Below are 12,707 nucleotides of genomic sequence, written 5' to 3'. Positions count from 1 at the left end.
ATGTCCGACTGCCATTTTAGGCCCAATCCCCATCGGGCCTAAACTGGCAGTCGGATATCCCCAAAGGGGTCCCAGATTGGAGAGGGTGCAGGCTGGGCTGAGGGGACCCCCCCACCCCCGCCCCGTGCATGAATTTCACGCCTCTAGCAGTCTTATAAAGGGCTATGCCAATAAAATTGCATCAACTTAAATATACACATATAGAAATGACCTCAGGGTTTTGCTGGATTATTATAAGGAAAAGTACAAAAATTTAAAAACCTATTTCAGCAGTGACTTTAAACCTCATTATAAATGTTATTTCAGGGGGTGGAGAGGTAATTCTCCTACTCTAATCAATTATACTTTCAATTATGAAAGTATATCTAAGTGTTTCTTTTAACTCTCTGCTATCATGACAATTGTAATGAAATCTTTTATTTATTTAAAACATTGATTCTCAACTTGGACTGCACATTGAAATCTCTGGGAGGAGCATTATAACATACTGATGCCGAGTTCCAGCCTAGATGTTCTGATCTAACTGATCTGCAGGAAGTCTGGGCATCCTAGTATTTAAAAGCTTCAGAAATGATTCACAACCAAAGATGAGAGCAACTGATTAAATTGTTAACACGCTTATCTACTTTAGTGGTCTTGTTCTCCAAACAAACTAACATGCTGGCTTCCGTTAGGTCAGCATCTACACTGGCACCAAGTGTCTTACAGGAAAATGTTCTTCCAAAAAATGTCTATGGAAGATTTCTAGGTGATAAAGTTTTCCCTTTTACTAGTAGATGGAATGCCAAACAGATTTGTCTTCATATTAGGGTCATTGTAAAGGGTGGTTCTATAGCTTTGCCACTCTTAAAACTTATTTCTTAAAAGTTTTTCTTAGCATTATGTTCTGAAGTTACACTTAATATTCCCCTTTTCGAAAGTACATTAGAGAGGACTAGCACTTTTAGGGTTTTGTTCTTTGACTCACAATTTTAGGATAAAATTGGAAAATGAGCTTATGATAAAGTTGAAGAAGGAATAGCATATCGAAGTCACCAAAATATGCCCTTTGGAACTCATAAATATGAGAAAAATGTAAAAATTTTAATACTGCTCTACTTTATATAGAATAGAAAATGAAGCAAGATATTCTTCATTTCCCAGGATCTTAGGAATCCAAGTCCTGTTCAGTTTGGAGCTGACAAGTCTATCTGAAAGAAAAATTGGTTTAGAAAACTTCAGGGAAAGACACCCATTGTTTTTGAACTGCGCTTCCTTTAGTTTGATGGTTTTAAAATATTCTTTATATATTGATTTGGTAGTGAATTATTGAGTGGAGACAAGGGATTTCATGCTTTTACTTCTCACATACTAATGCATTTCTAAATTTAAAATATAGCTCTGAGGAAACTCAGATAATCCTTAGCACATTGCCAAGAAGGTATAAGATAAATATTAAAAGTTCTTAATGCAGGATAAATAAAAATAAGATGTAATATCTAAGGTCTATTACTCAATGTGTAGTTGAGAATGCACTAGAGCCTTACATTACAAAGTAAGGCAAATTCATTTACATCTGAGCGTCATATAACCATTTTAAGTCAGTTTGTCCTGATATGAATTTTCTAGCTGTACGCAAAAGCGGAGGAGGGAAAGTTTTTAAATTTTTTGTTATTGTGAGCTTGCCAAATAAAATGAGATCAATGTGTCACGAGTTAATTACATCTATGCTTGTTCTTTATAATTGCTACAAAAATGCTTTTTGAGAAAATGAAAAGGAAATCAGGTAATCTGTTTAAGTTATCTTGTAGAGAGCAGTAATCTGTTAACAGTAACAAGTTAACTTGCTGAGAGCATCTGCAAACTTAGTATTTCTTCTAAGGGGGCTGAAGTGTCATTCTTTTGTCTGTGAGATAGTGATAGGTGGTGGCAATCTATATATTAATCTATATTGGATTAATCATAATTGCTATTGTATACAGAAATTGATTGAGATGAACCTCTAAAGGAGATAATGGCTGAGTGGCAGTTCATCAGCCTTTGCAGGCTAATTAAACATCTAATTACATTCTTATTAAGAAATACCTTTAAGTGATTATGAGTCCAAAGTGACTCAGTGAGCCCACAGATTGGATTATCTAGATCTTACATTTTCATAAAAATAATGGTGTTTGAAGAGTTAGTTTGGTCTCAAAATATATTAAATGATAAGCTTAGGACTTAATTAGCTGTCACTTATTTCCTCGTTTGTTAATTAAGGAGTCAATCCTGGGATTCCTATTTTCCTTTCTTATTGCAGTTTTAAAATCATCATCATATACTGAGAGCTTACACCAGGCTGAGCAGTGAACATGCATCATATTTGGCAAGTTTTTACAATGGCACTGTGAGGCAGCGGCTCTTATTCCTCTTTTACCCACGAGAAAACTGAGCCTGAGATGTGAGTGGCTGGCCCGTGTTGCCACAGTTAGGAAGTGGTAGAACCTGCTTATCATCAGCAATATACTCATGTGAAATATGGGCTCATTTGGTGTGAAAATAATTCAATATTCTGTAAATGTCATTGGTTCTATGCATTTTTCCCAATGATATGCTCTTCAAAGGTTGTTAATAGTTCTTTTCAGTTGCCTGCTCCTGTTGTAGGAACTATAATCTAACTTATTATGGTGCATGCTTTTTTGGCATAACCTAGTCCCATGGTGGGCAAACTGCGGCTCGCGAGCCACATGTGGCTCTTTGGCCCCTTGAGTGTGGCTTTTCCACAAAATACCACGTGTGGGCACACGTACAGTGCGATTGAAACTTCGTGGCCCATGCACAGAAGTCAGTTTTTGGCCTGGGCCAGTCTATTTTGAAGAAGTACTGTTGATATTTGGCTCTGTTGACTAATGAGTTTGCCGGCCAATGACAGTGAGACTTAGGAAAGAGTGCTCTTAGGATCTGATTGTTAAGGCAGGGTTTCTCAAGCATGCATTATTAGCATTTGCACCACATTATTCAGGGGCTGCCTTGTACACTGTAAATATTGAGCAGCATCCCTGACCTCTACCGTCTGGATGCCAAGAGCAAACCCAGTTGTGACAACCAAGAATGTCTCTAGATTTTTCTAAATGTCCCCGATGTACGAAATTCCCCTTGATTGAGAATTGCTGGCTTATAGGGTCAATAAACTTTAATGAATATTTTACTAATGACAGCTGTTACTACCACTACATTATGGTTGAAGTGCTTTACAGTGGTTGTCAAAGAAAAATTGTACTGGGCAAAGTTAAATAGGCAAGGCAGACTTTAATGAAGTCTATTGCAATGGGTGAGAGAGTGCATTCAACTCAACTGAAACAAAAGGAAGAAGAGTTTTTAACTGTGGTGAGCTCTTGGAAAAGTCCTGGAGGGCATTAATGGGGAGGTGGGTCCATATGCAATATGTTTAGGCTATCTGTTTGCTAATGGATGCTTCTGGTAGTTAGGCTTCTACCTTCCCACAGAGACTGGGAGATAGAACTTTCTTTTTCCCCCTTTATATTGAATTTATTGGGGTGATATTGGTTAATAAAATAATATAGAGTTCAGGTGTACAATTCTATAATATATCATCTGTATATTGTGTTGTGTGTTTATCATCCCAAGTCAAATCTCCTTCCATTACCATTTATTCTCACTATAGCCTCTTCTACCTCCACCAACTCCCCTTTCCCTCTGGTAATCACCATACTGTTGTCTGTAACCATGAGGTTTTCTTTCTTTTCTTTTCTTTTCTTTTCTTTTCTTTTCTTTTCTCTTCTCTTCTCTTCTCTTCTCTTCTCTTCTCTTCTCTTCTCTTCTCTTCTCTTCTCTTCTCTTCTCTTCTCTTCTCTCTCTTCTTTCTCATCCCTTCACCTTTTTCACCCAGCCCTGCACTCCCCCCCCTCAATAATTTTATTTCAAAAGGATGGCTTCCAGGTCCTTGAGAAAGACATTCTTGGGTTATAAAATTGGCCAGAGACTGGGTGAAGGTTTATATATTAAAGAAGTACCAAATGAATTTACAACTTTAAGAATTAACTGTTTCAATTGCTTATTAAAAACCCACTCAGTTCTCAAGTCTCTCTGTAATCTCCTGACCTTAAGAGCAGAGAGACTCACCCTCTGATGTATTTTCTCTACTCCATAGTGTCCAGGAGAAACCAGAGTTCAGTCACCCTTATCAGAAATACATAGGCTTTTGAGTACCAAGTTTGTCCTTTAAAGTACAGTTCATTACATTTTGCCCTTGGACTTCAATGAAGTTCCTCATAGTCATGCCAAGCCCCACCCTTTAGGGAAGAAAGCTCATGCATTATTCCCCCATGCTTGGCCTCCCTAGCTTCTAGAGTGCTAGCTATTGGTTTGACTCAGAATTGGCAGGAATCTTACAGCTTATTGTGTAGGAAAAGATTGTTCCTGAGTTTAGTTTGCTATGTCTCCAGAATCCAGTCTACTTCTCAAAAAGAATAACATTTTCTAAGGCACGTTCTGGAAACCTGGGTCCAGGCAGGGGATTTGGCCTTCAGGCTCTCATTAGTGATCTCAGTGAAAGTCATTCCATGGAGTAATTGGGTTTTGGTCAAATTGCAGGGTTGGGGGGGGGGGGGAAATAATAAAGGTCAGGAGTGTATAGATTAGTCATTCAAGATATAGTAAAACTTAAGTAATTTCTTAACAGCCTGCATGTTTGACCTTTTTTTAGAGAGAAGGATGCTTAGAGGATTGTTGAATATAATTGGTGCCTTTCAGCAATAGTGACCCATGTGGAGTGATGGTAACAACATTCTCAAGGTAACTAATTCCATGAGATGCCTGAACAGTCACATATTCAGTATCCTAGTAAAAGCAATTTGTTTTCTATGCAGTATATCTTAGGCAAAAGATAGCTTGCAAATAAAATCACTAGGAAAAAACCCCCACAAAATTAACTCATAACCCGGGTGACATAATCAAAACTTAGTTTTCCTTCATGAATTTTTCCAATCAAGCACACTATTTAGGTTATATATATACATTTAAATCAACAAAATTATAACCTATTCTAAATTTTATTTTGCATTACTTTAACTCATTGTGTTTCTTGATTAAACCCCCTTTAAATCAAGTGGTATATGCTAAAAATAACTCCCTGATCTCAAGTATTTGCTTCCTATGATTTTTGCATAGTTGAGGTCTCTATTAATTACTGCCCCCACCCTCAGATTGCTGAGTTGTTTGCTTCTTGATAAGTCAAGTAAGGTACCAGAGCTTTTCTGAGTGGTATTAAAACCTCAATTTCAGTTCCCCAGATGGGTTGAATGTTTTTTATGGAATATATATTTTTTCTTTACCCTTGAAGAGTCAAGGCAGATCTCATCACTGTAAACAGTTATCTACTTAAGCTTATTTTGCAGTGATTTTTTTTTTTCATTTTCTCTACTTGTTTCAGGTGGGTAGTGGGTGGACACATATTAGAGATAAGTCTTGGCCTCCTTCTGTTTGACAATGTGCCAAGAATGTTATAGGCTTTCAGTGCAAAGGCTGAAGCCAGTGAAAATATACTGGTAGGAAATGATGAAGTCTCCTATTGGAAAATATTGTTGCTTCAGGATAATGTTAGAAAAGTCAATCACATTGATAGCAAACCATGAATTTAGAATTTAGAAATGGTTTTACTTCTATAAACCATGAATTTAGAATTTAGAAATGGTTTTATTTCTATATACAACTTTGGTCTTTGGTTTATTTATCCTGTGTTTAGCCAATAAAGCATTTGCTTAAAATATACTTTAGGTGAGGCAGAGATTAAATACTATGACACATTTTGTGGATTTAAAAGCCTATTTGGAAGTCTTGTAGCTTATTAGTCTTTTCTGTATAAATTTGAGGCTTTTATCATTAACAGATGTCACTTTAATTCTCTAATTTTAAATGTAAATTCTTCAGAAGATAATCTTATGAAAACATATTAGACTAGAAACTGGTTTGACTAAATGTCAAGATGAATATAATTTGAGCATATTGCATAGTTTGTTTGTTTGGCATTTTGTGAGTCTAACAGTTAATAGTAGACTCAGAGAGCTGGGCCTCAACATTGTTTATCACCTGGCATTAGTCACAACTTTAGTGATAAATGTGACATGACTAATCAGTTAAAAAGGCCTGTTTTAGCTGGGTAAGCTAGAGAAACATGGTGACTACATTCATATACAGTATTTCATGAAAGGCCAAAGAAAGGCAAAAAATACTAAAACAAATGAAGGTCTCATCTTATTCATTATAGATTCATTTTACTCTAATTATATACCTTTAAATATTTTTAATACAGATATCTTTTGTTCTTCCTCCTTTTGTTTGCTATTTACCAGTTTGTACTTCTGTCTCTCCAAAGAGTAGCCGTGAGTCTACATTGTTACAATATTTGTTATAAATATCAATCTTAAAGTGACATTTCAGATCATTACATTAAATATTTCACATCATTACATCATATACCTAATGGACTGAAGCAGGTATGTGAATAACTCAAAGTATGATCAATCCAGAGTCACACACTATGTTTGGCATAGTTGAATTAAAACATAAGCCACAGAATCTGTGGGAATATATTTGCTTTAAATTTAACAGTTGATATCTTTATTACATAAAAGACTTATATAAAACAATAGAAAATACAATATTCTAATAAAGATGTGACAATGGGTCTTAGAAGAAAATACAATAAATTAAAATATACTTTTTATAATATACTTTTAATATTTTACATAAAAAATATAGAGAATATGCCCTGGCCGGGTTGTTCAGTGGATTGCAACATCATCCCATAAACCAAAAGGTTGTGGGTTTGATTTCCAGTCAGGACATAGGCCTAAGTTTCAGGTTCCATCCCCAGTCAGGCACGTACAGGAGGCAATTGATCAATGTTTCTTCTCTCTCTGTCTCTCTCTATATATCCTTTCATCTCTCTCTAAAATCAATAAACATATCCTCAGGTGAGGATAAAAAAATAGAGAGAACTTTATATTAAAAAAATAAAAATGGAAACTCTCATATGCTAATAGTGGAAATATAAGTAGGATCTACCACTTTGGAAAATCTATTTGACAATAGCTACTACAGATAAACACATATGTACCCCATGATCCAGTGCTACCATGTATCTCTAATGAACATATATTTATACATCAATGAAAAGTTTTTTTGTGTTTTTTTTTTTACAAAAAGTCTTCAAACTTTTCAAAACAGCACTATTCATTATGGTTGGAAAGAAGAAATTCCTCAAATACTCCTTAATAGTAGAAAGCATAAATACATTTTGGTGTGATCATGCAATGGAATCTCTACAGCAAGAGAAAACATGCAAGGATGTGGATGAATACCTAAAAAGAAAAATATTGTACAAGATTAGCCAGACAAAAATAAAGAATATCTAGGGTGTCCCAAAAATGTATGTACACTTTAACAGCTGATAGCTCAATTTTGAAAATGAAATGTATTTTAATAAACAATTCCTTTATAATTATTCAAGTGTGTGTATACATTTTTTGGGACACCCTCTCTCTCTCTCTCTCAAATCAATGAACACATACTTGGGTGAGGATTTAAAAACAATAATTAATCAAATAGATAAACCCCTAGCACAGCTGATCAAGAAAAGGGGAAGTATAAATGACCAATATTGGATTTGAAAGAGAGGATGATAGTATATATCCCAAAGTTATTAAGAGAAATATAAGTGAATATTATGAAAAATGAACCACTTTTAGATCAATAAATTCTGCAATTTAGATGAAATGGAACATTTCCTTTAAAATCACAAAATAAAAGATATGCACAGTCTTGTATCTAGTAAACAAATAAAGTTTGTAATTAAAAATCTTCCCATAGTAAAAACTCCAGGCCAATGTGGCATCACTGATAAGTACTATTATAAATTTAAAGAGCAAAAAATTCCAGTTCTTATGCAGACTTCCATAAAATATAAGGGGACTGAACACTTTCAATCAACTTAACAAAGACATCATGATTTCAAAATTAAAGACATTAGGAGAAAATAAATTCCATTATTCCCCACGAACAGAGATGAGAAACCTTAATAAAAAATTGGCAAAACAATTCCATTATATATAAAAAGGATAATTTATTATGAGAATTTGGAGTTTATCCCAGGAATACAAGATTGTAAGATTCAAGAATTAATTTTATATTATACCAAATTAGTAGAAGAAAGGAAGAAACTATATGATCAATTCAAATGCTTATTAAATATTCATGATAAAAACTCTACAGCAAACATCATTTTTAATGGCAAAATTCTGACTATTTTCCAGCTAAGACATGGTACAAACAAATTATTCAACATTGTACTGGAGGTCCTAGTCAAACCAAAAACACAAGAAAAATATATAAAAGTCATAACAATTCAAAGGAATAATTAAAACTGTCTTAGTTCACAGAAGACATACGTATGTAGGAAATCTTGACAAATCTAAAATGCAACTACTAGAAATAAGTGAATATGAAAGGTGATAGTACACAAGACCAATTTTACACAAATATGTTTATATATACATGCAGAAACAATTAGAAAATTCATTTTATATACATTATTTGTAAGAGCACCCCCAGACAGAAAATACTACAGGAGATGTAACAAATTCTGTGCAAGACTTCTACAATGAAAATTATAAGATTTTGCTTAGAGACTTTAAAGAAGGTTTTTAATCCATGTTAATGGCTTCAATAACTCAGTTTTATTAAGATGTCAATTCTTGCCCATCCGGCATGGCTCAGTGATTGAGCTTTGACCTATGAGCCAGGAGGTCATGGTTCAATTTCCGGTCAGGGCACATGCCAGGATTGTGGGCTCCATCCCCAGTGGGGGGCATGCTGAGGCAGCTGATCAATGATTCTCTCTCATCATTGATGTTTCTATCTCTCTATCCCTCTCCCTTCCTCTCTGAAATCAATTAAAAAATATGTCAATTATCCCAAAATTGATTTAAAAATTTAATGCAATCCAATCAAAATCCCAACAAACTGTATTTTGGATGGGAGTAGAAATTGACAAGCTAATACTAAAATTATATGAAAATGCACCAAAGTTACTGTTATGCTATTCCAATCCAGACAGTGCGGTAGTGGCATACATAAAGATGAATGGGTTAATGGACCAAAATACTGTCCAGAAATAGGCCTACGTATAATGGTCATTTGGTTTTTGATATAGGCACCGAGGCATCCCTTGAGGAAATTCTTTGCAATAAATGTTGCTGGAACTGTATAAATCTGTGTCACAAAATGAACACCAGCTCTTGCTCTCACTAGATGAACTATATTCCAGGTTGTAAGTGCTAAAATATAAACCTTCTAAAAGCCAACAAAGTAGACTATCTTATGAACTTGTGTAGGAAATGATTTCTAATATATGGTAAGAAAGCACAAACCATAAAAAGGAAGACTGATAATTAAAGTTTTTAAATATGTAAAACTTCTATTTGAAAAATAGCATTAGGGAAACAAAAGAGCAAGTCACACACAGGAAGAAAATATTCCTAACAAAATGTATTCCAAAAATATATTTAACAAAAGAATGTATCCAGATTATAAACACTGCTATCACACAATAAGGAAAAGGTAAACTTGCCAATTAAAATTGGGAAAAGGATTAGAATAGATAGTCTCAAAGGAACATGTCAAAAATGAATGATAAAGTTTATAAATTATCAGGAGAAGGCAAATTAAAGCCACAATTGTCAGTACATGTGGACTAACTCGATTAAGACGTATAACCCCAAATGTTGGTGAGAATGTGAAGCAAATGGAATTCTCAGGCTTTGCTGGTGTGAGTTTGAAATTACCTTCTCTGTGGTCATGTAGGAGCCAGGAGCCTTGCCCTGGTGGCTCTGCACTCCTTGGTGTCTTCCTCAGGCAGCTAGTGGGGAGGGAGGGAGAACATGGGAGATATCAGAATCCAGGTCTGCAATATGTACATGAAGGCTGTATCTACACTCCATCAACCAGATCTCAGTCATGTGGCTGCACTTAATTACACCAAAGGCTTGGGATTCCTGCTAGTCTAGGTGTGGGCCTAGGACAGTGATGGCGAGCCTTTTGAGCTCGGCGTGTCAGCATTTTGAAAAACCCTCAGTTAACTCTGGTACCATGTCACATATAGAAATTTTTTTATATTTGCAACCATAGTAAAAAAAAGATTTATATTTTTGATATTTATTTTATATATTTAAATGCCATTTAACAAAAAAATCAACCAAAAAAATGAGTTCGCGTGTCACCTCTGACACGAGTGTCATAGGTTCGCCATCACTGGCCTAGGAGCAAAGGGTAAAGGGTTTGGTGAATGTCTAATATTTAGCCATATTCACATGGCTATTTAGTTGTGAAAGGATATAGGAGGCAATTTGTATAACACTAGTTTAAGAGTTTAATTGTTTGTTCCAGTAGTAAAAGCGTGTTACTTTAGACAAGAAATTTAAAATACAGGGATTAAGAGCATGGATTTAGAATTAGACGGATTTATTCAAATCCCAATTTCTCAGCCTAGTTGAGCTCCTAATTGAACCAGTTCACACAGTGGACATTATGAAATAGGCAGCTATTGATACATTTACTCGTTCTTAGAGATTGTCTTTACTTTTGTAAAATAGAAATCATGACACCTGCTTTTATGCACTCTAGTATTGTTCTGAAGGTCAAATGAGATGTTATCGCTGAACAATGCTATGAAAAAGAAATTATTTTCTTCCTTAGCCAACAAGGGAGTATTGATCTGTATGATGTTTACATTAAACATAGCACAGAGCCCTTTTTGAATATTATTATTTACTTTTTTTTGTAAGTCAGAGATAGACTACAGTCTGAGATGTAAATACATGTGTTTTTCTTTTCTTTTCTTTTTCTAATGAGAAAATTTCCACTCCAGTGATGTGTTCCTAAAAACATTTAAATGAAGATTGGGACTAGGCCTGGACTCTGCTTTGTTCTCTTCTCTCAGCCTTTTGGCCCAAGATCAAAGTCTCTTCTACCAAAGTAACTTGATATCTCCCTAGTGTCAAGTTAAAAAACGTATCCATGCATGCCTTCTCTGAAAGCGATTTCCAGCCCCAGAAAGGAGCACACTAATCTCCTGAAATCCCATGCAGAGCCAGGGCTCTCAGATGAGTAGTCCCGTATCTCTGCTTTATGCCCCAAGTGACACATCTACATTGATGGCATAGATATTTTAAAAAGAGAAATCATTATTAATTAACAATTAAATAAAAGACTCCCAATTGCAACTGTTTTTATGTCTGAATAAAGACCTTTTTTTTTTTTTCCTGAGGAATTCCTTAATCTACAGATGTTTTCTTTTTAACACGTTAAGCGCCCAACCTGTTTTGTCTTCCGGAGGGAAAGTATAGTGTCAATCACCGGTGACTGACAGGGTGCTTAATGTGTTAAAAAAATTAGATATCAGCTCTTGTTTAAATTGTTTTTTCTCCCCTAAATATTCTGGAATTTAATTGCTGATGTGTTCAGACCCTTCTAATTCTAATGTTTGATTGGCATTGGATTCCTTAAGGTATGGTTATTGGAATTTGTAGCTTTTAACCCTAAAGAGAGGCTATATCTGAGGTTTCCATTAATAACTGCCTATGGCTTAGTTTTCAATAAATTTGACCAATTCTTGTCAAATGTATGTATATTTCCAGAATGTATTTCTAATTGGTGTTAATAAAATGCTGGTGATCGTATTTCCTTAAAGCGTATTTCTTTGCCTTAATACATTGAAATTTGTTGAGCAAATCTATATTAAGTTTGTAAGTTATATCGACTTTTAAGTTGTTCATTTTCATGTTGATGCTGTTCTTCAGCTTTCAAGTTAGCAGAATTTTCCTTTTTAATTTGACTGCATATGAAAGCCTTCATATGCCATTCCCCTGAACGCCATTCCCCTGATGGCTTTAGGCGCTGTTCTCTGCATCTTCTTAAGTTACAGTGTTAAGAACTGTAATGATGTTCTAGGACAGGAAACATTTTCTGATATTTGTACAATAACCCTCCCATGATGTACCACATTCTCTGGTTCTAATAAACTGTTCCTTGTTCCCAAGCAGCAGTCTCAGTTCATTTTCAGACCCCATCCTAGTCCTTTCTAATTAATTTCCAGCCCCAGATTATTTGGGTAGGTTGCCTTTTCCATATCACAGTTTCCTTTAATCTCCAAGTGGCAATAATCTCAAGGCCTTATTCTATATGATGACAAGAAACCCAATACTTTTTTAGATTCTCTAGTGAGTGTTCTTGAATCCCACAGATCTGTTCTGGTTGCTGCTCATCTATCACTTTAGACCAGGTGTCTCTCCCACTGCCTCTAATCATATAATTGTATCAATCCTGTCTTAGCTTCTTGCTTTCCAGTTTGATGCAAAATATATCCACAGGCTCTACATTAGTCCATAAAAGGACATGATCTCGATTTCACAAACCTGGCTGAGACCTCTGGAAAGAATGATGCAAAAGGGAAAATCTAAAAGTGAGTCATTAGTAATATCCACTCACAGAGAGTTCTTATTGGCCTTTGCTCTGGGAACCTAAAGAATGGCCATGAGAAGGAGGTATTCTGCAAAGTGGTAGAGATTAAACTGGCTCACAAAACCATTCTTACCCAGACTCTCACATTTTCTGGAGTGCTCAGCACGGTGTCTGACCATAATGACACCCAACAAATGGAGGCTGCTTCCCTG

At 35.3% G+C, this 12,707-nt stretch overlaps 1 protein-coding gene across 3 annotated transcripts in view; it reads left to right on the top strand.

Annotated features, from left to right (window-relative positions):
- Window positions 1-12,707, top strand: part of INPP4B (inositol polyphosphate-4-phosphatase type II B) — a 563,010-nt gene that overhangs the window by 236,653 nt on the left and 313,650 nt on the right. Inside the window, exon 3 of one of the 3 annotated variants that reach the window (XM_036311861.1) lies at window positions 4,685-4,773. The exons of the other annotated variants lie outside the window; for them this stretch is intronic. The gene's annotated coding sequence lies outside the window, so the exon portion shown is untranslated. The remainder of the gene's footprint in view (window positions 1-4,684; window positions 4,774-12,707) is intronic. 3 annotated transcript variants of the gene reach the window in all.

The sequence above is a fragment of the Myotis myotis genome, unplaced genomic scaffold, assembly GCF_014108235.1.
Source record: "Myotis myotis isolate mMyoMyo1 unplaced genomic scaffold, mMyoMyo1.p scaffold_m19_p_6, whole genome shotgun sequence".
Lineage (NCBI taxonomy): Eukaryota > Metazoa > Chordata > Mammalia > Chiroptera > Vespertilionidae > Myotis > Myotis myotis.
This window is presented reverse-complemented; position numbering and strand designations above follow the sequence as displayed.